Source organism: Cygnus olor, chromosome 4 (genome assembly GCF_009769625.2).
Source record: "Cygnus olor isolate bCygOlo1 chromosome 4, bCygOlo1.pri.v2, whole genome shotgun sequence".
Taxonomy (NCBI): domain Eukaryota; kingdom Metazoa; phylum Chordata; class Aves; order Anseriformes; family Anatidae; genus Cygnus; species Cygnus olor.
Genome location: NC_049172.1, coordinates 61,064,543 through 61,092,308, shown reverse-complemented (window position 1 = coordinate 61,092,308; position 27,766 = coordinate 61,064,543).

Below are 27,766 nucleotides of genomic sequence, written 5' to 3'. Positions count from 1 at the left end.
TATATAGATGTGTTATTTCTCTCTATTGGCAACAACCATGCTAGGGTCCTAAGTTACTAATGTCTCAAATGTTTTTTCATCTCACTTACCTTCCTGAGTTTCTTTTAGTCAATCGGGTGTTGCCAGAACCCTGTTAGAATCAGTCAAACCTTCACTTCAAGATGTCATGTTTAGTAGATTATGACTGTGGTTGGTGGTTGAGAACAAAGGCTGCTGAAATCAGCAGAAAGAATCCAATCCCCCTGAGAAAACGAATATTCAGAAAATGTTTTTTACCAAAGATACATCATTAATTTGTTAGAAGCAGAGTCAACATGCATTATCTGCTGTACGCAGGCCAAGACTGCTGCTTGACATTTACCTGAGTAATACAGGGAAAAAGATCTAACTAGGAAAGTAGATCATTGAAATTGTTGTGCTCAGAGTGGGAGGATTCATACCCATGGAAGCCATTTAAATGTTTTTTTTCCCTAAGCAAACACTATTTGATATTGGCAGATAATATTGGCAGATATTGGCAGATATTGGCAGAAAATACACAGAGTAGGAATTTCAATCACAGCAAACTATGAGAAGAAATGTAATAACAACCATAGCACAGTGTCACTGAAAAATAATAATAAAAAAATACTGGTGCTGTCTTGCAAGACAGAAAGCTGGACGCAGGTCAACTGGGATGCTCTTCCCCAACTCTGAGACACAGTGGCCACTGTAACTAAATTCTACATGAGTAAAATTTGCCCCTCTGCCTTGCCTTTGCTTTGGATGAGGTAGGAGCTTGGTTTGCACTGGTCCTGCATAACAAAGAAAAACTGTTTTCTCAGGAAATGAAGTAATTTTGGGTAACATGGAAGAGTCACTGAAGATGAATTTTGCTTGCAGGTGACATGTTGGTTCAGTCTGGGCTAAAAGAACAAATACAGCAGGTGGAAAAAGAAGCCCATAGCGTGGAGTGACATACTTCAAAGGTTGAAATTCAGTTCCTAATTAAATGTGTATTTATTTTGCTTAAGTCATGAGGATAACTGACTACTGAGCCATCTTTATCAACGTGATATATTCTCAATATATACCCAATGATGCAGAATCAGGATGTGCGAGGTCTTTTAAAAAGACATGCTGTTGCTAAACCCTAAATTACATAGCCAAAGATTGAATCTATGATCAGATTAAGAACATTATTAAAAAAACTTTGTGTAGGGTCCTCAGAAGCTACAGGTCAGTTATTTACTCAGTATCACAGGGGAGAAATCATGGAGCAGATAGCAAACATCACCTTGAATACTCAGGCTGGTTGATACTCTCATTAACCTACAGAACCTGATGAAATGACTGGATTTTTATATCAATATACTCTGAAATAATTGACTAAAACCATTCTCAGAGGGTGAGTTCTGTAAGTTAAATATGATGACACAGACAGTATACATAAGAACATTTTTCGTGGTAATGCATCTTTCTTATCCCAAAAGTACCCATTTATGTCAATATGCTCTGATTTAAATTACTAAAATAGAGCATTTATCAAAGATACAGGAACATGTGTTTGTCTTTCCAGGTGAAAGAAGTAAGTTATCAGTGTTCGAAAATATACAGTATATATATCAGATTATTTAGACCCTAGGCATACAGAGTTGCAGCTCTCAGGCTATCAGGATATATCAAGTTTGCTCACTTTTGATATTTTCTTCTAAATATTGAAATCTCAGCTCTTGTCCCCTTTCTCTGAATATTATTTTGCTTTACAAGTAATTTGTCAGAATGACAAAGACTGTCTGAGGAATAAAACATTCTTCAGTATGAAGGAGGGACTATGAACTGTACCTTGCTTCTTTTCAAAATAAACATATCAAGCTTTGGATCCTAGCCATGACCTACCTAGCCATGACTTTGATAGAGTAGTAGAATTTATATCAGTTAAAGGTTTGGAGCAGAATCTCTTTATCTTTTATTTTAACATCCAAGTTATTTCCCTTTCAGTACAATCAAACACCTCAACTCTATTGACTTAATTTGTCTTTCTATGTAATTAAACTATGTTCTGTCCCCCAGATTTATCATTACTTCACTTTTCCAGGAAGTTTCTAGGGGATGCCTTCTGTTCACAGTTGATGTTTACACTCAATTTCTGCTGATTTTACTGCCAGTTTAATTGCAATTGAAAATAAATTGTAGATTGTATGTAGGTTGAACAGATTTAATCTGTTTTGAAATCTTCATTTTTACTGTAGCATTTACAGATCCAGGTTAAATATCACAAAGATGGGTTTACGATGATTATATGTTTACTAGTTCCTCCATCATTTCATACGCTTACATTTATTTAATCAATTCTTGTGATGTAGTCCCACATGAATTAGTTTAACTGAGCTAATGTATAATTACTGTTTCTCTCCACCCCCATGTTTGCTACCTTAACCAGCTGGGAATTCTGCTTGTACTTTATGTTCCAGAGAAATCAAAGATAATCTGTGTTTGAACTATTTTCTTACTTTATGTGTTCTTCTTCGCATATGTGCTTCACTTGTAAATCATTCAGAATCCCTTTTGTTTAAATACTGTTGGAGATATGAATATGGATATTTCTTAGTGTCTTTTAAACTCAGTCATTTAGTTCTGATAGATTCCTGCTTTCATGGTCTCCTCTAAAAATTGCTGCTTTTATGTAAATGGCTCTACACATTCCTAGGTTACATAGTTATCATGGCATTATGGAATAATTTAGCTTGGGAGGTACTTGGTCATCTGGTTTGATTCCTTGCTCAAAGCAGGTCTGTGTTTGCAGTTAGACCAGGTTGGCTGTGTCCATTTTCAGCAGAGACCATCTCTCTGGACAACCTGCACCAGGGTTCAATATGACTCCTTGAAAAATTTTTGTCCTTGTATCTAATTCACATTTTCTTTCCCATGACTTGTGTTCATTGCCCTGCATCCTTCCACTGTGTCTCTCTGAGTATACCGTGGCTCTGTCCTCCCTGTAATCACCTATGGATAGAGAGCAATAAAACTCCCCCTAAACCTGAACAGGATGAACGAACCCACCTACAGCTTGGCTGGCATCTTGCAAAAAATGCTGTTAATAACTTATCATGCTGCATAGAACATATTTTACAAATCCTAATAATACATTGTGGTGAACAGGAGAGGTGCCTGAGGACTGGAAGAGAGCCAATATCACACCAGACTTCAAAAAGGGCAAGAAGAAGCAACTACAGACCAGTCAGCCTCACCTCCATCCCTGGAAAGGTGGTCGAACAGCTCATCCTGGAGGTCATCTCCAAGCATGCGGAGGATAAGAATGTGATCAGGAATAGTCAGCATGGATTCACCAAGGGGACGTCATGTTTGACCAATCTCATACCCTTCTATGATGGGTAGATGGGTAGATGAGGGGAGAGTGGTGGATGTGGTCTACTTTGACTTCAGCAAGGCTTTTGATACTGCCTGCCATAACATTCTCATAGACAAGCTCAGGAAGTGTGGCCTAGATGAGTAGATGGTGAGGTGGACTGGCAATTGGCTGGATGGCAGAGCTCAGAGGGTTGTGCTTAGCTGGGGGGAATCCAGTTGGAGGCCTGTAGCTAGCGGTGTCCCCCAGGGGTCAGTAGTGTGCCCAGTGTTCAACTTCTTCATCAACAACCTGGACAATGGAATGGAGTGCACCCTCAGAAAGTTTGCCAATGACACAAAGCTCAGAAGAATGGCTGATACCCCAGAGGGCTGTGCTGCCATTCAGAGGGACCTTAAGAGGCTGGAGGGTTGGGCTGAGAGGAACCTCATGAAATTCAGCAAGGGCAAGTGCAGCACCTGCACTTGGGATGAATAACACTGCACCATTACAGGCTGGGGAATGACCTGCTGGAGTGTAACTCTGCATAGAGGGACCTTGGAGTCCTGGTGGACAGCAGGCCGACCATGGGTCAACAATATGCCCTTGTGGCCAAGAAGGCCAATGGTATCCTGGGGTGCATCCGGAAGAGTGTTGCCAGTAGGTCAAGGGAGGTGATCCTGCCCCTCTACTCAGCCCTGGTGAGGCCACACCTGGAGTATTGTGTCCAGTTCTGGACTCCCCAGTACAATAGGGACATAGAACTATGGGAGCAAGTCCAGAGGAGGGCTACAAAGATGATTAGAGGACTGGAGCATCTGTCATACGAGGACAGGCTGAGAGAACTGGGCCTGTTTAGCCTGGAAAAGAGAAGATTGTGGGGAGACCTCATCAATGTGTATAAATATCTGAGGGGAGGGTGTCGAGAGGATGGAGCTGGTCTCTTTTCAGTTGTTCCCAGCAACAGGACAAGAGGCAATGGGCACAGACTGAAGCACAGGAGGTTCCGGCTGAATATGAGGGGGCACTTCTTTACTGTGAGGTTGACAGAGCACTGGAACAGGTTTCCCAGAGCGGTTGTGGGGTCTTCTTTGGAGATATTCAAAACCTGCCTGGATGCATTCCTGTGCAACATGCTCTGGGTGATCCTGCTTGGTAGGGGAGGTTGGACCAGATGATCTTCAGAGGTCCCTTCCAACCTTGGTCATTCTGTTGGTTATTACCTGGCTTGACCTCTCTCCTCATACACTTTACTTTTGTTCACTTTGACAAAATGCTGTACTGGCCATTTTTGTTGGTACATGAAACTTCCAGCCTGAAACGCTAGTGACTGTGTAAAGGACATCTATGAATCCTCAAACCAATCCCTTACACCTGGGGACCTTAGGGCTAGGTTTTACCGATGCTAATCACCCTGGGATTGAAGGTTGTAGTTAGCCTCAGGAAGTTTTTTCCAGGGTCTCATGAGTTAAGCAGGTATAAATTATCTGATAAACGCAATAGTTAATGAATATTACAACAGAATTCGCAGTACTGGTAACAAGCATAACTACATCTCAAGACTGCTTTTGGTGTCTGATATTAGTTCCTAGCTTCCCTACAAAACAGTCAGAGGTTGAGCTTCAATATTTATTTTTTTTTTTATTTTTGTGTAAACTGTAATATACTTTTCATAGTACGGGATACCTTCCTGAGGAAGAACACCTTGTTTCAGCAGTCACATTTTTTGGTTTGCTAAGTCTCTCAAGACGTGTTGTTAGTCCATAGCTGAGATTTTGTCTGCTAAGCAGTTTACAAAAAGAAGAAAGCAAATGTCAGCAGTATGTCCTATATGTATGTGTGAAACAGATTCACAAGGAAGATAAATTCACTGCAAACATACAATTTTGTCTGATGGGCCCATATACTTATTCTATGGCACAAAACACTTGGTTATACATAAGTAAATTACAATCTGTTTTATAGAAATCTCTGGTGTTATTTCATAATTTTTCAAGTGAACTTGGTACCACAACATGCTGGTATATTTTCAACCTTTTTGAGTTTTTTAGCTTCTAGCTAAACTATCCTTGTACTGCCCCTGTGTTCACAGCAGCTCATTTCCCCTTAGGATGAAGGAGCGAGAGCCAGCTGTAATGACTGATCTTTCTCCCTCTGTGTTTTGCTCCCTCTACCTCAAGCAACTGAACCTCCATCAGCAATTAAAGGGAATTTGCAATTCCCTGGATAATGTAAACATTTATAGTTAGCAATTACAGAGGCTTTTCACTCTCCCTGCCCTGAAGAAAATGAGCTGCAGAGAACTAATAAATACCATTTCTAACACTTTGTGGTATCCTTCCAATCCCCAGTTCCCTCTTTAACCTCTTTTTTTTTCTGATATTTCCACCAAGGATGACCTACAAATTATCGATAACTTTAGGTGTCTATGAAGTTGGTGAGCTCTCTCTGGCTAAAGAAATCTTTTTTCTCTTAATAAATGAAATTGGCATGCTTCTCAAACATGGGAGAGTGAAAATTTCAAGAGAGAAATAGAAGGACTCACTTAAATTGACTTCATCTCCTATTCCTATATATCTTGGAGTCTTCCAAGGGTTAGAGGTGTACCAGTTCAGACCCTTGTGCATCTTAGGGTATCTTGCTCTTATCAATTACCAGTCAGCGAAAGCATCTTCAGTGCCTGAAGCAGCAGCTGAGCAGGACAAAGGCACTGCATTGAAGCCAGAGATAGCACCCATCATTCTTGGCACCGTGTCAAAACACTGAGTCTTAATTTATTCAGCAATTAATCCCTACCTCTGAGCAGGAAGCAAATCATTGCAGCTGAGCATGACCTCTAGTTATTAGGGGTCATAATCTAGACGTCAGACTGAGGTACAGACACCTTGTCTGTTTCCTTATGAGACTTGTGCTGGAGAGTGGACAAGCTGTGGGGTACTTGACACAGAACAGGATATCTCCAGTACTCATTTCACATCCAAATGCTCACATCCATGCCATTAGAATTCACAAATTTGTCTGAAGTCCCATGTGTAGGGCTATAAGTATCTTGTCAGCAAGCTTTGCAAAGGGCACTCCCAAAGGTCCTCACTGCCCAATCTGGTAGTGTAGCTCTCTTAGAGCTGCAAGAGACAAACTTAATACAAATTTTGGGGGTCCATAGAGGTAAATATGTAAAGTAAAAGGCACAGGGAAACCTTTTAGCAGCTGCTGAAAGGCAGAGTTTATAGCAACTACCTGAAAATATTCCCAGAGGGGAATGTTTTCAGAGCTGCAACACGCACCAAGTAGAACTTGAAACTAAGAGTGGTGAAACCTCCCTTGCGTTAGTAGGCAGGGACTGTGTGGCTGTTTGCACCACAGGGTTTCCCAAAGTGTGGGAGTGAAAGACAAGAATGATCAGGGATAAGATATCTGTGAAAAATCTCAAAACTCTCAGCAAAGGAATAGCTGCTATTACTTTGAGTATTTCATTCTTGAGAGGCTGCAAAGAGTTTAAAACAGTCATTCTTCAGTGCAGACTCTTGAGATAACACATTCTGAGATGTTCAGAAAAGGCAATTGATGCTTTATTTGTTATTTAGATTTATTAAGTGGTTTAGTGGAATTGAATGTTGTTTGCATGGTTTAGCTTCAAACTGTTTGCTCTGGTTGTGGTTTTAAGATGGAGGACTCTGAATCACACCAGCACAAATAACCTTATTGTAACTTATTTTCACTATATATATATTTTTTTTTTTCTTCCCCACAAAATGAAGCCAAGTCAGCAGATATTTATTTCAGCAGAACAGAAGAAAAAGAAAAAAGCAGTAGGTGTATGCTTTTTATGGACTTCACCATGGAAAAATGGATAAGAGTCTTGGAAGGCTGCAAACACTGTTTGGGAACTTTAATCTCCAGTTCCACAAAGCTAGTTCTTTTTTTCAGCTATGACTATTCTTTTGTTATAGAGACATTCATACTGGAAAGATTTCTAGTTCTTCATTTTGATTACTACTCCACATAATCTTAGGACCTTTACTTTTAATAAGTTGTTTCAAGATTTCCAGCCTTATAAGTATGAAAACAGGTTTCTAGAGTGTTACCAGTCATGCTGGAGTACATCCATCCACAGGTTCTGTTCTACACAAAGTGTGTTTCTATCTTATCTTCTTGATCTTAATCAACTGATTTTACTCCTCTTGTGGCTTAATAAAATTCATTTTGTTATCCCATAGTTGCCCACCTAGTGTTCAGATAGGTCAAGCTTCCCTAGGCTTACTGTACAAATTTCAGTCTGAATACTTTGTCCCATTAGTTCACAGCTTGTGCTGCAGCACATGCTGTATCAATGGTGCATTTTTAGGTGCTACCCTGGTATTGCCCTGCAATATTGTTAACTATTTACTCAGTAAATTCATAGAAAAAGACAGGGATAATGTTGTGATCAAGAGATACAAAATCTTCTAAGAGTGACTGGTCGTATTAACTAACTTTTAAATCTTAGTAAATATTTAATCCATTTATGTAGCAGGGTCCCATGTTGTACTCACTCCTTTTCCAAGAAAGTGACAAAGTATCTGAAAAGGCCCGATACTGAAAAGTATCTGAAAACTAGCAAAGAGTTCAAATTTTCTAAGTCATTATTATAAGGGAAGAGTGAATGATATGAGGATGTTTATCCGATTGAAAAGAAGACGGTAGGGTAATGTGGTAACAATCCAGTATGTACAGGTTGCTGCAGAGAAAAGCTTTCTTTTTCTGTGCTCTGTGTCTGGTGGGTGAGCCATGATGAATCCCAAGCAATCATAGGGGATGTTAGAAAGGACTTGCTAAGGACTGTAAAATACTAGAATGGATTGTCCAGGGAAGGGCACGAATCTTCAACACCAGTAGACTTTTGGAGCAGGCTGAATAAACTGTTCAATGTATTATAGCATTGATTTTGGCTGGGGCCATAGGCACTTCCTAAGTGTCTGAGATTTCCTTAAACTCCATGATTCGATGGTTCTGCGATAAGTGATACTTTAACATTCCTTTCTTTGAGGCTGTTTATATACAGACAATTTTTTTTCCTTAAGATCCAAAAGAACAAGGACAATGAAAGAATATTTGTCACTTTTCTATTTGGTGTCTTCCCTAGTTTATGTATGTTTTCAGGTCACAGCAGACCCTGGAAGTATCCGTTTATTCCAGTTAATATTTTAAATGAGCTTACTTTATAGATGTTAAATGATCAATAATTAACCTTACTGGATTTGGTGAAAATAAAACAGGAACATTTCTAAAAGAAAAAAAACACATTAATATAATATTAGCTACAGAATCTAAGTTGAATCACAAGTACTGTTTGGCCTGCTAATTAATTTGAGTGTTTTACAGTAGGATAATTTTTTTTCCCAAGGCTCTTCCATCTATGCTGATACTTATGATAAATCTTGACAATTGTAATTATAGGATAATTTACGTTTCACTTAAGAAAATCATTTAAGTGGGATCAATATAAGTATAGGCAATTCAGAGGTTCAAGTAATTACTTAAGATGCCAGTATGTTAAATAAGCATCTATCCTGATTTGAACAGTATGTCAATTAAAGCTTAGTCCAACTATAAGTAAAAGTTACAGTGCAGGTTTTACTGCTGCTGTCAGACATGCTAAGTAAAGGGACTAAGCTCATCTTTGCTTTAAACAAAGGACTCAGGATCAGGAGACCATCAGTGTATTACAGAGCTCCCTGGACAGAATACAAAGGTACAATGCCCTGCCATGACTGAGGGAGGGGGTGGCAGTGGAAATGCAATCTGTCATCTCAAGGTGATTTATTTCTCGGTAGAGCAGGAGATCTTCCTGGCCTACAGAACTGCAGTTTAATTTGCACCTCATTGAGCCAGCCAGGGTGAAGCTAGCCAAAAATCACTAAAATATGTTTGCATAAGAAGAAAGAGCTAAAATGTGCTTCCAATGCTCGAGTGAAAGCCTAAAACTTCCAGTAATAAACACTGTTTGTCTATTGCCATGGCAATACAATGACATTCCTGCCTCTATGCTGTCATATTCCATTATGGTAGCTATAATGCCACAAACGTACTTTTGTTTTGCAGGCAAAACGAAAAGAGTAAAGGGAGTGAAACCAAAAACTTTGGGTGCTAAAGGGATGTGCAGTAAATATACATCCCATCTTAAGTATGGCTTAACTTTGCCAATAGACACTAAAGCCATTCTCTGTGTACAAAAAAATATAAATAGATGGAAAAATAGAAACATTAGTGAGGAATTACACATCTTGCTCTCTCCACCCCTCAACAAACAAACAAACAAACAAACAAAAAACAACCCACAGTCAAAAAACAAACAAAACCACCACCACCAACAACACTAAAAAAACAAACAAACAAAACAAAAACCCAAACAAACAAACAAAGGAAACCAACCTTAAGAAAATACCCAGCTTCCTCTTGGCTCCTGTAGCCTATTTGAAGTACTGGTTAGCTTGGAAATTCTCGAAAGCGCAGATGCTAGAGGTGGAAAAGACTTGTGAGGTCACCTAAAACATTACCTTGCCAGTACAAAATGTTTTCTGTTTTCAAGATTTCAAGAGAAAGTCACATTCAGTGTTAGCTTTTTTATTCAGGTTAGACCTGTAATTAACCTCTGGAATGGGTTTAATTCCTTGAAGTTGTTACAGGGGACACAATCTCTCCAAAGCTAAGGTTGACTCTGGATACTTATAAAGATGATTTTCTACGTTCAGTAATTTCACTTGAACAAAACTTAATCTTTGGAACAGGTAGATTTTGGGGGGGAGGATTATTCCTTTTTATAGAGAAACTTTATATAAAGAAACTTTTATAACTATCACTTTAGCTTTGGTAGATAACAGTTGAATTCACCCGTGTAAATTAATGTGAATTCACTAAAGCCGGTGGATTTACTGGCACACACTGGAGATGTAGTCCTTCATCTTTGTTCTGAATGTAGGAAGGTATACACTTTCTGCAACACTGTTATATGCTGGAAACTGCCTGTTTGCTAAAAATATTTAGTCACTGTTATTTGGTTTTGCTTCTGTGAGGAGAGGCAGCTTCCAGTGGCTTTCAAGTTTCTAGCCTAAAAGAAACTGTGTTGGATGATAAATAAGGAAGTGATTTCTTCTCCTGTTCTCATATGCAAAAAATGTCTCCTTCCTTATTGTTTTTTTTTTTTCTTTTCCTTTTTTTTTTTCTTTATTTTTTTTCCTGTGTATGTAAAATGAAGATAATGGTAATCCTTGGTAAAGAGCTTTGAATTCTGTGTTTGAAACATATTGTTATAGATATAGCCTGTGGGCTCTTTCTACATTGAAATGGTCTGCCCCCCAGTTTGACAGAGGGAGGTGGCTTTGTGGGTAAAGACTCTTGGACTGGAGGACAAGGTTTCAGACTTGGCTGCCCCACTCACTCATCTTTCAGGCAAGTCCAAAGTTCAGCTCTTTTCTTCTTTGAGGAGACATGATCTGGGGTAATAAGCAGAGAGAGGGCTGGTCTGATTCTCAGTTTGGTGGTGCTAATAATAAATATTATGAGTGTTTTAAAAATAATTGTACTGACCTTTAAGAGGGCTGCCAGAATCTGGGCTGGGCATTGCCAGAATTTGCTTTTTCAATTAATGTAACTAAATGACATTATAAAAAATTTACATTTCCTCCCTACCAACTGCCCAAATATAAACTGATCATACCTTAAAGACAAAATATTGTAAGTCTGAAATAACATCTATCATCAACGAAATCATGTAATTACACTGTGCACTTGAAATAAATTTGCCTACTTTTACTGTAATTGCCAAGAATATTCTGGCTCTTGTCTCTAAAAATCATTGTTTTTCTTATCTCACTAATGCTTCTGAGTGAGGAAGGCAGGGGGTACTTAGGGCTGAGAAAGATATTGATGCTACTCCATAAGCCTTTTTGAATAAACAGCAGCAATTCTTTGCTCCATGAGTGTTTACAGTTTGAGTTGATTATTTTTTTTCAGTGGGAAAATGATTTCACCTCTCTCTAAGTGGCACACATCTGGGACTCCAGGCTCTTTATGGTCTATCTGGATCTCAGAAAAGCTGGAGAAAGCACTGAACATTCACTTGGGTGCCCCCTTTCCCTCACCTCCATTCCTCCCCGAAGACCTCCTTCCACTCTGGCTGGCCGTGAATTACCATTTCAGAGGACAAGGTGTTGTGGGTTGGAACAGAATTGTGAGGCCTTCCACAGGTTTCTTCTTTTTGATAGGATATTAGGGAGAGATTGTTATTGAAATTGCTATTTGAATCTTTTCTGCTTTTGCTATTCCTTCCCTGTGTCCTTCAGACCCTGATCTGTGCAGCAATGCTACAGCAGGGGGAAGGAAAGGGCCCAGCAGCCCTAAGGTGCATTCAGAAGTATACTTCCAAGCTTGAAATAAATTCCTCCATCTCCACCTCTGTTTTGTTTGTATTCCTCAAATTAGTGGGGAATTGGTTACAGATGGAGAGGGCTCTCCCACATACTTTGTGGCAAGAGGTGTTAAGAGATGGTGATGCCTCTTAGCTTTTCTAGGTCCTCCTTGGGTACTAGTGGTCCAAGGAAACATAATGGAATGGCAGGAAGTTGGATGAATGGCCTGAAGGAAGAATGCCTTGATTCTTATCTCACAATTTTGGAAAAGGCCTAAAAAATATCCCCTGAGCAAGCCATGTTATAAGAATAACTGTAAGCTAGCAGAGTACTTTGTTTCTAAGGTCTAGACCCATGCTTTGGAAGAGTTCAATGCTTGATTATCCACTATAATTATTGGGTTTAAAACCTAGTGGAAAACAGGAAAGGACTGCTTGCTATAAATAGCTGCGTCACTTTCCATGTGCTGAGATGTACTGATAAAATGCAGCCTAGGCTTTTTTTTTTTTCCTTCTTCTTCTTCATTTTTTTCCTTCCTTTTTTTTCCCCCTTCTTATTTCTATTGATTCTGTGAGAGCTATTCATTTTGTTTTGTCTTATTTTTTCTTGTGTTTAACTTCAGTTTGCAGTTTTACAAATATCAGCAATGCTGACTCTTGAACTACATACCACAGCATTTCTCACAGATGATATATCTGAGACTAGTTTTTCAGAAAATCATAGAATCTAGGTTGGAAAAGACCTCTAAGATCATCAAGTATAACCATTAACCTAGCACTGCCAAGTCTACCACTAAACCCTAAGCACCACCTCTACATGTCTTTTAAATACCTCCAGGGATGGTGACTCAACTACTTCCCTGGGCAGCCTGTTCCAATGCCTCACAACCCTTTCAGTGAAGAGATCTTTTCTAATAACCAACCTAAACCTCTCCTGGTGCAACATGAGGCCATTTTCTCTTGTCCTATCCTCTTGTTCCTATCTTCCTATTTCAATATGTGGTCCACGTAAGATGTAAGAAAAAGACATATACAATATTTGTGTTTAAATAAAACCCACAAACACACATTCATATACGTAACCAAGCAGAAACATAAAATAATTATCCTGAACTTTCTGGGGAAAGAAACAAGAATAATGTTATCTTATGCTGAACCTCACTTGAGAGACAGCCTTTCCTTTTTGGGGAAAAGAGGGGAGAAACAATTTTGCCTGGTTTTAATGTAAAAACATTTTTTATTTGAAGATCCATTTTTGTTTTTGATTTAATTGTATGGAATCTCAACGTCTTTTGTATTTCTGTACAAAACTGTCAGGCAGAAGTTGTCAGATACAACAGCCTGGATACAACAGATACAACAGGACTGATAAGTTTTCCTACTGCCTCCTGCTGCTGCGTTTGTTTTCTATGAAATTACATGGAAATTAAAAATTGTATATGCACTCAGTTTTAACTGTAATGGTAGTATATTCACTGGTAGTGCAGAACTTCTATTGATATGTAATCCTGACTTTTTCTGTGAAACCTATGAAATTTTTTAAATTTTGAAAGGCAAAGTCTGTGTAAGTGTGCTGTACATAGGGGATAGAGAAAATAAAGTATGGTTTTTCACCCAGGCCAAATTAATTTGTCATTCTGATCTCATGCACCATTTTTCTAAATCAACCGACCATTTATCGAGGCAGACATCCCTACTGTTCTAAATTGTGCCCCATGGAGACCTTATTCAGTTTAGCTTATACTCTCAATGGACAGCCATCAGTATTTATCATGAGGTCTGAACAGCGGGATGGTCATTTACACTGTTTGGGAGATTCTGATGTAATCCCGTTTACATTTTGTGATGGAAATTACCCCCCTTACGCAGCTTGTCAACAGAGAAACAAAAGATCACTCTTTCTGTGAACCTCACAATATTGTGATGGAATAAGCCAGCCAGGACTGGATATAAATAAAATGAAAAAAATACATAAACTACCATTAATTTTACTGGGCTTCACCTCAAACTTAGTCTTTCAAATTTGGACTCAGTTTATGTGTGTGCATGTATCTGTGCACACATACACAAAACATTACAAAATCTTTTTCATCTTTTTAGTGATTCCTATAGAATTTATAACACTTTTTATAGCAGAATGAAATATGATAAAATATTTGCAGGACTGAGGAGAGTTCTGCAAATATTCTCAAACATTTTCAAAACCTCCCAATTCTCACGCATACCTGATGTAACATGGCAGTAGACAAAAGAAATGTTCTTTCATATTAATTGTAAGACCATTTATGTCAAATAAATAATTGAACAGGTGCCTTTAACAAACAGTTATATCTTAGGAAAAAATTCATGTCACGAACATTTGATTTTCATTAGCAAAAACTTATAAAAAAAACCTAGGGTAACTGAAAAAAATGTGATGACATTAAAATTAACTTATTATATCTCTACTATCTTTAATAGTTCAGATTCAATTTTAAATTCTCCAGGAAAAGAATGGAAGAGCATATACTAATATTTGGAAAAAGCTATCAGCACTAAAATGCTAGTCCTAATAGTCCTGAAATAAAGTGCATACAGATATAATATTTTGCTTTAAACAACAAGACAGAGAAGATAAACTGAGGTATAATCTGAACATCCCAGTTGTATCTTCTAAAAGGCAGGTCCACTTCTACTACTTCAGGGCTTAAAGCAGCCATTTTTTGAAGAAACAATTTGTGTTAGAGGAATTACTAATTTATAAATGCTATTTTAAAAGTAATAAGCAAATACTTTATAAAACTTTTACAATAATATTTTAAGAACATTTTCCTTTGGTTTCAGCTAGTCCTTTTCAGTCAGATTCATATTTACTTTACTAAGTAACTCACAGTAATTTTATAAGAATGAAAATGTACAAAAGAGGAAAGAGAAATTAACTTCAATTTTTCTCTAAACTTGATTATAATTTTTAAAATAGTTGCAAAAAGTTCATTGATTTGAGCATGAGGCTATTATAAGCTTGTCTGTAAATGTGGATTTTAAATTATTAGTCTCAACAGCTGCAGTCATGTTAACTTAGACACCCCCATCAGGTGGCCAGCACTCCAGGTATTATGAAGCACTCTGAGTTGGAAGCAAGAAGCAAGTGAGGAAATGACATTACAGGAATTGCCCAACTGCAAAAAGGAATATTCCTTTACAATTTTTTACAATTTTTTATCCCTCCCCCTCCCCCCCCCCCCCCCCCCCCCTTTTAAAATAAGTATTGTTTTTTGGGGGGGAATAATAAGTATTTATTTTATATTTATATTTTATATTTATATATTTTATATAACAATTTTATACAACAATTTTATATAACAATAAGTATTGTTTTTTTTGGGGGGAAGACTCCTGCAATCCTCACACTGGTGAGACAGGCTTGGATAGAGTATTGCACAGGCAAGTACTTTATGTTTGGTTCTTGAGTTATCAAGATATGGCAAAGGGCAATTTATGTTCCGATTTACTGCAGCAGCACATTTCTGTTACACATCATTCAGTCTTTAGCTTAACATCTGATGACAACTGGCAATAAGGCAATTAGGAAGATGCTACTGCTGACTTGAATTATAAATACTCTATTAAATGCAAAAAACCTTATGCTCACTGTTCAACTGTACTGTTGCATTGTGCACTCAAAGACAGGAAATGTCAAAGTTAAAAGTGCCCTTTACTCTGCCCCCTGGTGTATATGCATTACAATACAGTCTTAAATTAATTGATTTCAACAATTTCTGTGTAACAGAGTACAAAATTATACCATAGTTGGGAATTTCAGCTGCTTACCACAGTATTCTTTTTTACTCTTCTCCTGCACAAAGTAAATGGTCATGACATTTCAGAGCATGCTCTCTAAATAATATGGTAGAAACACTTTTTTTTTTTTTTTTTGGAAAAGAAAACAACTATGATTAAACTACATATTCATAACAAATAACACATATATATGTGAAAAGATACCTTGTCAGAGTAAATGCTCCTTCTGTAATTTATATTTTAGACAGCTTTTATTTAATTTTGACAAATGCTTAGGAAGAGAACAAAAATCTTATTTATTTTATTTTATTTATTTATTTATTTTCTTTGAGTCAGTGGTCAAGAAATATCTCCGTACTAAAATGTATCAAAACCTGGATTTGGATTTTGTAAGCATTATTACTGCCATGTTATTATTGTAATTACTACATCTTCTAATCTCTAAGTTATTTGCACTTTTGTGTTCCAAACGTGTTTAAAGAACAGGATTGCAACTCTCTGTTTTTGTCAAGTGGAGGATTGAAGCATGAGGTAGGTCCCTAAGTAGTTTTAGTAATTGGACTGCCTTCTGGACTGCTATCACTGATGCAGCTGGAGCTCAGGACAACATATACAGATTGCATTTAAAAACTAGACAAGATGGACACTGCTAGTGGAGAAAGCAACCTGAAGTTAAAAGAAATCAGCCTGGTACAAAGATACTTGCCCAAGGTCACATTGTATGCCTAAGGCTGATCTGGATGCAAGAGAAGGACTGTCTAATCCAGACTGGTATTGGACAGTGACGTTTTCTAACATGAACTGTAAAACTGAAACACAGAGAGCACTAAAGGCTAAAAAAACAGCCCCATCCCCTGTGGCTTCCTAAAAGTCCCATGAACTGGAATCAGTTCAATTCTTTTGCCCTTTTCAACTATATAAAATATGATTTAGTGAACCCCAACTACATTATCAATAATGCCAGCCAGCATGCTTGACTGAAAGTTATAGTGCATTGGCCAAGCCTGAGAGATTATTGAGAAGATGGAACTGCATAAATCTTTCCCATAGAGATGTTCAGCAGCTACTAAACTTGCACTTAGTCATTAAAGGATGAGATGCTGTTTGAGGGGCTACAATGGAATTTCAAAGCTGAATTTCTTGTCTGTTCTGTAAATGAATGGTCCTTTGTTATGGCTAGTAGAATCTAAAATAAAAGATTCAAAGAGAAGGATGCTTAGGTAAAACATGAAAAAGCAGTATAGACCTGTGCATGTTATTACTGAAGAATTTTTCCTTCCAAAAATCCTCTTTACTTTTTCATAAAGGTCAGATGGTATTTAGATGGTTAAATGGCTTAATGAGCAAAACAAACTTGTTGAAGTTATGCATACCACAGAAGAAGTGCATCAGAATGGACAAAGAGTCAAAGAGACTGTTTAAATTCTGTTCTATTTTTATGTTACACTTCTTAACCTGCTGTCATAAAACAATTACATTTGATTACTGGAGTATTGTACTATATTGAGGCAAGGTTTCTTGTGCTTGTGATTAAGATAACTTCATCTGGTGAAAATGAAGAGACACTGAAAGCATACATATAGCCCCTGAATGTTTTGTTTATTTTTGCTTTTGCCATCTGTGTTAATCGCAACAGGAAAGCCTAGCTTCTAATCTTAATGCAACACATACAATGGTTTTGAATAATAACCAGGTGGAATATGAAAAAAAAAAGAGCACTAATTTTGCCTCTGGCATAAAAGGACATTTTAAAGGGCAAGCTATTATTCTCAGCATCTACTTGTTCTAATTCCAGAATGCTTCTGCTAAATTCATTTCCACCTAAGAAAATCCCCCTGATCAAAGGTCATAGCTCTTCTACACATAGACAAAGTTCCACGCACTCCACTTCCTAGAGAGTACCAAAAACTCTCTACAACTTCAATTACGTGCTCACATCCCTTCCTAAGTCTCTGCTCAAATACATGATAATAATATGCAAAGATCAAATGAGTCTAATTCAATAACATATGTATCTTTTTAAAATGTATTCTTGGTGGATTTTGTAAACTCTGTTGGTTTGGGGATTGCTGAGCCAATGCTAAAAGTAGCACAATCATTTAATAATTTTTTATATATATAAGTGCCTTAGCATCATTTGCATTGTTGAGAACTGAAAGTCAATAGGAAAACAAACTTATTTTTGCCCTTTTTCTAATGCCACAGGTTCTCATCTATATATGACAACACAAATACAATATGTCATAAACATGTTGAAATGTTCTGGCCTTTACAGTTTTCCCAGCCTGAAGTAAGAAAACGGGTTATTTAATCTCTTGTCTGGATCAGACTCATTAGGACTGCGGCATGTCTTCCTCATTCACAAATAGCAAGCAGAGACCTGATGTTTTGTTTCTCAAGGGCTCTTAATTGTGTTACATGCTGTTTTCTCAAAATAATCTCTTCCTTGATTATCTGTGCAATGTCAGACTCCCTTCCTCTTAAACACATACATTGTTATCTTTACTTTCACTAGTTTATATGTATGTACGGTGTAAAAAGCACCTTCAAAGATTAATCACCTTATGATTGTATTAAGTCAAATGATTTAGTATTTTTTTTTTTTTTGGTGGCAAACCTGATTTCTTTATTGAGTGGCCCAATCACAATTTCCTTAAAATTAGCTAAGATGTATCTTATGTCAGATTGTGCTCTTCAGCTTGGATAATTTAAACAAGTGAACCATCTGACGTTCAGATCTCCAAGTTATACAAAATTGTACATTTCTGTCTGAAAAAATGCTGTGAATCTTAGTCTGCATTATAAATTAGCCAAAGACACTAATAGGTATTGAATAAGATACCAGAAAAAGTATCTTAAGAAACTGAGCATTATCTGCCTTTTAAAATTTGTGTTAATAACATTGATTGAATCATAGCAGAGACAGATCTAGATGTGTCCTTCCTGCCAATTCATTATCTCAGAAAAATTAGCAACATACACATCTCTAAACTGAAATTACTAATCAGAACCTCACACAACTCTTCAGACAATTGAAACACACACATGCATATATGCATACACTTGACCATTTAACTTAATACACATGGTGCAAATACCACAGGAAAACCAGTTTTGTTTCCCAAATCTGTGATGAGAGTTAGCTAGATCTGTGGTTTGTTTTATTGGGATAGGTCATGGAGTAAATTATTACTCAGTGTGAATAAGGATACCAGAAGGAGGCCCTAAGTAATTATGCAGATATATTACGATTAATAAATAATAACCACAATTATTGAAGAATGGCTTAACCAATAAGGTCTTTAATAAATGTTTAATAGTTAAAATCCATGATAAACAAAACCAGATGGCAATATAGCATATTGCTAAGTCCCAGTTGTGCAACATGGGGTAATAAACCTTTATTTGTGGTGAAAACCGAAATGAAACATGTCTTGAGTGAATTGCTGGTAAGAGAAAGTGATTGGACCATATTTTCTTAGTGACTTTGCATGAATATACAGTGCCTGTATATCCCCGGAGTAAAGCATTTTTTTTTCTTCTCCTTTTTATTTTTTGTCATTGATTATTTTATTGAAATTATCTATATGATTGAGACAGGTCACTTCAACTTATTTCTTTAATTGTTAGTTTCAGAATAAAACTCAACAGCCAATCAAACCTTTTGATACATCTTTTAGATGAAGTCAATAGCTATCGCACTGCTTCTTGCTTCTCTACAAAAGAGAAATATCTATTTTGTTTTTCAGTGGAGCTGTGGTTAGTCTGTCTCTGTGTAGAAGATTGGTCTAGGTCCATGTAACATATCAAAATATACTCAGAGGCAAGAAACAAGCTGTTTCATGTGAGGTAGCAGATTATTAGAGCCATTTATTTGAGAAATGAGGAATATAAGGATCAGTAGTCTGGTGGCTAGGGTCATAGTTCCAGCTTTCAGACCAGCTACAGATTCACCTGTGCTAAGTTTTGTCTGCTTTTATGAAAACAGGAAAATTATGTCTTTAACTTGAATCTTCTTTAAGTCAAGATCTGAATAAAATCAAGACATTTTGTAAATATTGTAGAAGTTAAAAAATCTGTCACATAAACTAGTCCTGCTTCCTATCGGTCAGCTCACCAAATGCAACTTTTGTGGTTTATAGTTCCAGAAAGTCTCTTTACAGTAAAAGAGAGGAAGGCAGCATCTCATCTCTGCTGTGTTAAACTCAGCAAAAGGAGGGAGCTTGATGTGGCTCCAGCTAAAGCACTGTAGCTTCTTCTGAAGAAAGCAGTTGCTCTTATTCCAACAGCTACATGCTTCCTACACAGGGAGGCTTTTAAAGCAGAGAGAAAGGAACAACACCTTCCCTTTTCTCATTATTTCTCAGCCAATTATCTCACTTGCACCCATTTTAGCAATTAGACTCAGGTACCTTTTGGTGGTTTTTACAGGGCCCATACTCATCATCACAAGGCAAAAAACAATTTTTCTTAACAACAAGGACAGACTGTTTTTCCTCATTTCTTCTCTCAAGCAGAAGAAGTCTTTACTAGCAGACTTTAAACATCACCATGGACTGTGCCTGGGCACTAGAACTGGATCGTTTAACCCACTGCAGTAACTGAATCTTCCCTGTCAAATTATTGGTCTGTAATAACTAGCATCTTTTTAAACATCTCTTGGGGTTGCTTTGGGAGTGATCACTGGCAGAGGACCATTCCTAAAAGAAAGTTTTTTGTTGGATCCCTATTTGAAAATATGAACACAAACTGTTCTATACAACTCCAGTGCCAGAGAATAGTTGAAAGTCTGTTCAACTCAGATTGACATGGTATAGGCATTTTGTTGGTGTCTTAGTCCTCCTTTTCCAATTTATTAAAACATTCAACTGTTTACACACCTAATGCTTCCAGGAGTGTAACAGAAAATACATTAAAGATGGTAAAGCTCTTATGTATGAAGCTGTGCATTGTTACTTAAATATCCCAATTAGAGATCACAACTGGATTTATATAACAAAACACTGTAGAGTAGTACTGGTGCAGAGCCTAGCACTGTTATAGAATGAGTAGATTATTTTCAGTGGCAATAATAAAGGCTATAAAAGCAGACCTGATAGAAAATAGTCATTTATATGGTATAAAATTAGCTGACGGAACCCATCATCACAAGTCTTTATTAAGACATTTTGCTCAGAACATTTCAAACAGGATTAGGATGAATAAATAACCGATGGGAACTAAACCAGACTTGGTAAAAATGTTTATAGGCTGCAAGCCACCATATAGTTAATAAACAAGACTATAAATAGTCCCTAAGGGCTACTTACATCTTGTGCTCCTGAAGGTTTACAATTGACAAGAGCATGAAGTGAACTAGAAAGAGACATGAACTCCTAAATTCTAAAAACTTCCAAGATATTCTTTTGAACATTTGAAACTTGATTCTCCTACACTCCTACAATATTAGAAGGATAAAAAGACATTTTTGTAATATCTGGTGAAAAACTTGTGGAAGGCAAGGAAATGCCTAATTCAGTTTCGGTTGCAAAGGCTAAGTAGGTGAGAGGTAAAGAACAAAGGGAAGAAGGTGATGTCCAAATGCAAATCCATAAGGAGATTGTATACACATTTATTTTGGCCCGTACCACTCATATCCTCTGAGACTTCAGTTCATCTGAAAATAATTTAGTGAAGCACTGAATGCTGTGATTAAATATTGATTACCAATAGTAAATACTGTATTCTAAAATTAAGGACTAATTTAAATATAAAACTCTTTGAATTTTTTTACTAAGTAGAAAATTATTTAAATATTTTTGTTGAATATTTTCAAAGTATTGTGAAGAAAAATGATTATAGAATCATAGAATGCATTGGGCTGAAAGGACCTTAAAGATCTCCTATTTCCAACCCCTCTGCCGTGGGCAGGGACACCTCCCACCAGACCAGGTTGCTCGAAACCCCATCCAGCCTGGTCTTGAACACCTCCAGGGATGGGGCATCCACAGCTTCTCTGGGCAACCTGTTCTAGTGCCTCACCATGCTCATAGTAAAGAATTTGTTCCTTATATCTAATCTAAACCTACCCTCTTTTTGTTAAAATAGTTACCCCTTGTTCTACCGCTACAAAACCTGATAGAGAGTCTCTTAGCATCTTTTCTGTAGGTCCCCTTTAAATGCTGGAAGGCTGCCCCAAGGTCTCCCCAGAGCCTTCTCTAATCCAAGCTGAACAACCCCAACTCTCTCATTCTGTCTTCATAGGAGAGGTGCTCCAGCCGTTTAATCCTTTTCATAGCCTCACTCTGGACTCGTTGTAATATGTCCATGTCCTTCTTGTGCTGGGGGTCCCAGAGCTGAACACAGCACCCCAGGTAGGCTCTCACAAGAGCAGAGCAGAGGGGGAGAATCACCTCTCTTGCCCTGCTGGTCACACTGCTTTTGACGTGGCCCTGGGTACGGTTGGCTTTCTGGGCTGCAAGCACACATTGCCGGTTCATGTTAAGGTTCTCATAAACCAACACCCCCAGGTCCTTCTCATTAGAGCTGCTCTCAATGCATTCTCTGCCCAGCCTGTACTTGTGCTTGGGTTTGCCCTGACTCAGGTGCAGGACCTCCTTATAATCTGGAGGCAAATATTTAAAAGAAGAACATTTTTTTTTTTGGCATGATTGCAGATGCATTTTTCTTTTTACTAATTTTCAATTTAAAGATGACAATTTAATCAATCAGAAAAAAAAAAAAAAAAAAAAAGAAAAAATCATAATTAACTGAATCTGGAAGGCTTTTATTTTTTATTCCCCAAAACTAAAAGACTAGCAAAATGTTTAACTCATAGAAAAAGGGAATATGAAACAGATGGAAGAGGACTTAAAATACATGTCTTCCTCTCTCTTGTTAATTTCACCTCTTTTCATGTATATTTCCAATTATTTGCATTGCCTTTTCTTTTTGTATTTTTTTCCTTTTTTTTTCATCCTTTTCTGTTTATTGTCTTGTTCTGTCTGTTGCAGTCCATTTTTATTGTCACTAATCCTCACATAACTATTGCTCATCTTACTCCCATTCTGAATCTCTCTCTCTCTCTCTTTTCCCATTCCCAATTCTTCCCACTTTCCTTATGCAAAAAAAGTTTATTAGTGACTCCGAGATTTTCTTACTTGGAGAGGTAAGACAGCTGGACTGAATCTTAGAGACTGATGTTTCTTCTGAGCAATTCTGGACAGACCAACTTGACACAGTGAGATACTCATGGGTTAAGAGAGAAGGCAGTATCTCAGTCTAATGAGAAGATTTCTACTTGCAGAGCAGATGGCAGGTATAAGTGAGCTTTCTTACTTCCATTTATGAAGTCCTGAGTGGAAATATGCAGCAATTTTTAATCTTGCTGCTTAGAGAAACATTAAAAGCGATGCGGCAGTGTAGTAAAATGTTGTCCAATATATGTATTCTCTTCTGTAATATATTCACCATACCAGTTCCTAAGAGCTGATGAAATTACAGTTCTAAGAGATAGAATTACAGAATAAATATTAATATTATAATTAAAATTATAATGGATTATAAATGTATTCAGAAGTGCTCTAGAAAGTTAATTTCCACCATAACAGCTGGATTTAAACTGTCAGTACTTGTGTGAGATTCTTACTAACTATGATGGAAAATGATGCTTATCAATATAAGCACCATGGCACCAAGCCTGTCAGAGTTTAAGAAGCATTTTGGACTGTACTCTTAGTCATAGTCTGTGGTCTTAGTCTTATGGTCTGAATTTTTGTGTAGACCTGTGTGGAGCCAGGAGTTGGACTCAATGATCTTTATTGGTCCCTTCCAACTCGGGATATTCTATGATTAATATACATTTGAAACTGTACTTTCACCACATAATCTCAGAAACAGCCCCAAATAAATGAAGACAGACAGATATTTTCAACACATTACCAATACAATCTTTGCAGTATATCGTCACGTTATAGAAGTTACTCCCCTTTCCAAGGGGAGTTTCTTGCCACTGTATGACCTTGGTTCAAATTCAGTATTACTTTTCCCACTACAGAGCTTTTGTAATGTTGACTATGGGTAATCCTTTCATATAGGAATTGGGAAACCTCAAAGAATACAAGGTGTTGTCAAAACCAGAAATGTCTACATGTATACAATTTCAGAATATTTAGAATAGTAAACAAATGCCAAAAAAATATATTATCTGATTAAATGTGTTTCCATATTGTGTCATTAAAACATATAAAATTAAAGCTTACACATTTATTGCCAAATTTCTTCCTGTTAAGAATAAGCACACCACCCTCATGTTGAAACAATGAAATGTGACACCTCCAAACTATACCTTTATTAAGTTAAAAAAAAACAAACAAACAAACAAAAAACAACCAATCACAAAAAAGGGAACAACAAATATGTGTTTGTTTCATAAGCATCTATGAAAGTTACAAAAAAAAAGTTTACAAAACTTTTGTAAATTTTGGATGAAGTACTCCAGGTGTGCAAAATACTGTACAAAAAATATCATAAACACAGTCTCTGCCCCAAATAGACTTTCTAGACACGACACTGTATGATTAAAAGTGAGAAAGATGATACCAAATGTAGCTATGAAACAGAAATTATTTTTCCTTGTCATATTTCTTAAAACACCTTTAGTATAAATAAAATAATTGCTGGGAAGCCGTGAGAAGACCAGTGTAGTGGATGTAGACTGCACGGTGGACAGAGCCAGCGGGCCACTTTGGCAAAAGCTGTAACATTCAGGCACTCCAGAGATGTTTGTGCTGCCATCCTCCTCCTACACTGGCCTGTACTCTTTAATACATCTCCCTGAAACTGAAGTCACTAATATTCTGCACTACACTTTACTCTTCTGCTAGATCTTGTTGGCCAACAGAGTGAGAGAGGCTTGAAGGGAAATCTAGTAAGTTCCCCCCCTGCTGTAAACGGCAGCATAGAAATAGCTGCATCTGCCATGGAGCTGCCCCAATGGTGTTTCAGTGTCTTTTCTCTTCCACACTGTTCCCACACTACTTCTGTTTTCAAGGTCACTATGACATTTTTTACAGCAGTCACTCAAAGAAATAACACAGAAACTGGCTGCAGTTACAATGGCCACAGTAGCAATTTCAGTTGTTTAAAAGAGCTAAAATAACCAGAAAGTTCAATTGGTCAACAGCCTATTTATCTTGTGCTTCAGACATCATTTGAAGATAACATTTCCTGGAATTGATGCATATCTGTATATGGGCTGAATCCAAGAGAGACCTCGTGATTTCTGTAATAGGGCAATCAGCTAAGCACTACACTCGTATCTGATCTGCTATCTTAGACATCAAATTAAGAGTTAAGAAATTTTTAAGAGGCAGATGTAAAGTATTTTAAAGAATAAAAGAAGTTGTTTTTCTCATTTATTTATTACTCTCCAAAATCTTATGAATTAAAAAGCTGATATTCTATTCCTTGCCATTCATGAAACTTTAGTTATTAAGGATTTTTCCCTATGGCTTTACACTGTGGAGGGTTTCTACATGAGTAGTATTTAGTCACATGTAGATTTGAATATCATTAATAAAGCTCTGTATTTTGTTCCCCAAAGCTGATTCAAGACTGCACGGAAGCTAGTTATTCTAGGGCAAAATGATGAAAAAGTGTGCACACTACAAATACTACTGTGGCACTATTTTAGATTCCCTTTATACTGTTGTGAATGACTTAATGAAGTGCAAAGAAAGAGGGCATCATTAACAAAATGGGAAATAGGTTTCCCCACCTGTAAAATGGAGATAATCATTCTCACTTTTCCTGAAGAATATTAATAGCTACTAGAAAAATGTGCTCTGGTTTTATAATTATTACTGTTACAAGACTAGCAAAATGAAATGATTTATAATATGCTTTTAAATGGATATCCAGATGATGGAACAAATACGTTTTAGGGCTGTCTGAGCACAGTTTGAACACTAATTAACTGGATTAGAATCTGATTTAATTAAATTCTCTTTGTATGAAGAAAAAAATCTTTTGGATGAAGAATGCTCTATTCTTTTATTTATTTATTTATTTAGTAATTTTTATTTACCAGTTAAGCAAAACTGAAAAAAAGGAATAATGAATTCAAACTTAGAATGCTTGTGGGAGGAATATATTAAAGTTAAATTAAATTGGTCTCTGGACCAATTCAAACCTTAAAAATAAGGTCATCTAGGTCTGTTACCTAGATATAATCTGAGCTGTGACTGGCTATGTGGATATACCCACACAGAGACAAGAGAGGACTCTTTAGTCTAGATTGCCATCAATCTATTTTATAAACATGTTTTTCAGTCAGTTGCTAATTGGGAATAAAGAGGAAGATTTTTGAGCAGAATAAAGACTCCATTTCAGTAAAACAGATTATAGGATTTTTCCTATACTGGGAAAGATTAAAGCATCTATTCATTAATTTTTACACAATAAAATCCTCGTAGATCTACCTTGATGGTGCAGGTAATAGAGATGTATTTACTTGGCCTATGCTTCAATTCAGCCACCATTGAGAGCACTTTGGCCTTGGAAGCTGCATAACCATGGTATCATGGTGATATGCCCAAATTAGTAACCCTGGGAGAGGCTCCAGAGTGGCTCTGATGTACTTACACATATATACACATATGCATATGCACACACGCACCCATGACCATGGCCTGATTTCTTAATTACTTTGGGATTTTGAACAATAATCTTTAAATGGGTTTTTATTTTGTACTTTCCTCACGCAGAACAAAAAATGAGATTGTGAAGCGTATGATATAAAGAATTACAAAGGCATTTGGAAGTTCTGTTTTTACCATATAAGACGTGATTTACAGTATTCTAATCATAAAGTGTGTTTTGAAGTTACAGAAGACTTTAATGGGAGATGAGAGAAATTGAAGCAAAAATGAAACTGCAAAAATACACTTCTTTTCTTAGTTTAGTTAATTTCCCAGTGTGTTTGAATTATATTGTAGTGTTTGAATCTATGTTGCTTTTGTGAATGTTATGTATTAATTCACATCAGAGTTATTTGTGTAATTGCATTTACTGGCTTTGTAGCAAATCGCATTTGGAGCCAGCTAGTGATTAAAATATAGCTCCTCAAAAGTACTGTTCATTAAGCTTAGTAAATATTCTAGACCTGTGTTGACTTCAACTGATTAACTAGTCACTTGTATCACAGAAGAAAGAACTTTTATTTGAAACCACTTATAGAATATTCAGCTTGTGGCATGCAGTTTACCACAGTGCATACTTCCCAAAGAATCACCCATTATAATATTAAAAAAAAAAAAAAAGCATGAATAATGATAAAAAAAATCTTATCTATCTGTAAAGCAGATATTTCGCTTGCTTATTCAAAAATACAGTATTCTGAACATGGCCATTTGTGTTACAGTGCCCTTTCACGGTATGTTCTTCTTTATAGAAAACCAAGCGTTGCTGAGTTTACTATCTCATAGACATATTGAATTAAGTGGAAACTCTGGAATTAGAAACATTTCTGCAATAGAAGGAAGAGGGACAGGGTGACAGTGACCCTTCAAAGGGAAGAATATGATACTTAGCATTCTAAGGGCCCCAGCTGCAAAACTGATGGCCTGGTTTTCAGACCATTCTCACAAATGAGTTTTCTTTTGTTAGAGTCCATGTGATTGTGGAGCTCTGATTTACCAACATGACCATGGGGATCCTGGCTGACTGCTGAAGGCGATTCTGTTGGACTTGGTCTTCTGAAGAGTTTTGTCATGCTCAAGACAAGAAAGAAGGGTCCTCCGGGAGAGCTGGTGTTACACAGCGGTCAGAACAAGCAGGCTGGCTCAGTGCAACTACTGGCCATAGTGAACTTCTGCTTCTCAAAGTTTTCCTGAACTTCTCAAAGGCTACATCTGCATTAGTAAATGAAGAGTGCTTGAGAACAGCCCTGGATAAGAAGGCCAAGTAGAGTGGGATAGTCTGCACCCCTGCAGCTAAATGCCTCCTGGGAACTGCTCTGGGAAAGCTCTGCCTCTTGAGCTGCACCCAGGATCTATTCAGGAAATTGTTAGCTGGCAAAAAAGAAGCGTGCCAAAGACAACTCAACCAATTTATTAGTGCATGTAATTGTGTTCCTGTGCCTGGGAAAGGTTCTAGGCTTTAGCTGAACCCACTAGTGTAGGCACAGCCTACTTTCACAGTAAGAGTGCTATGTTCTAAGAGCTAGCAAGTAGACAAAGGAGGTGATTTTGCTCAATTTATGTACCTGTAACTCAAATACACAGTAGATCACA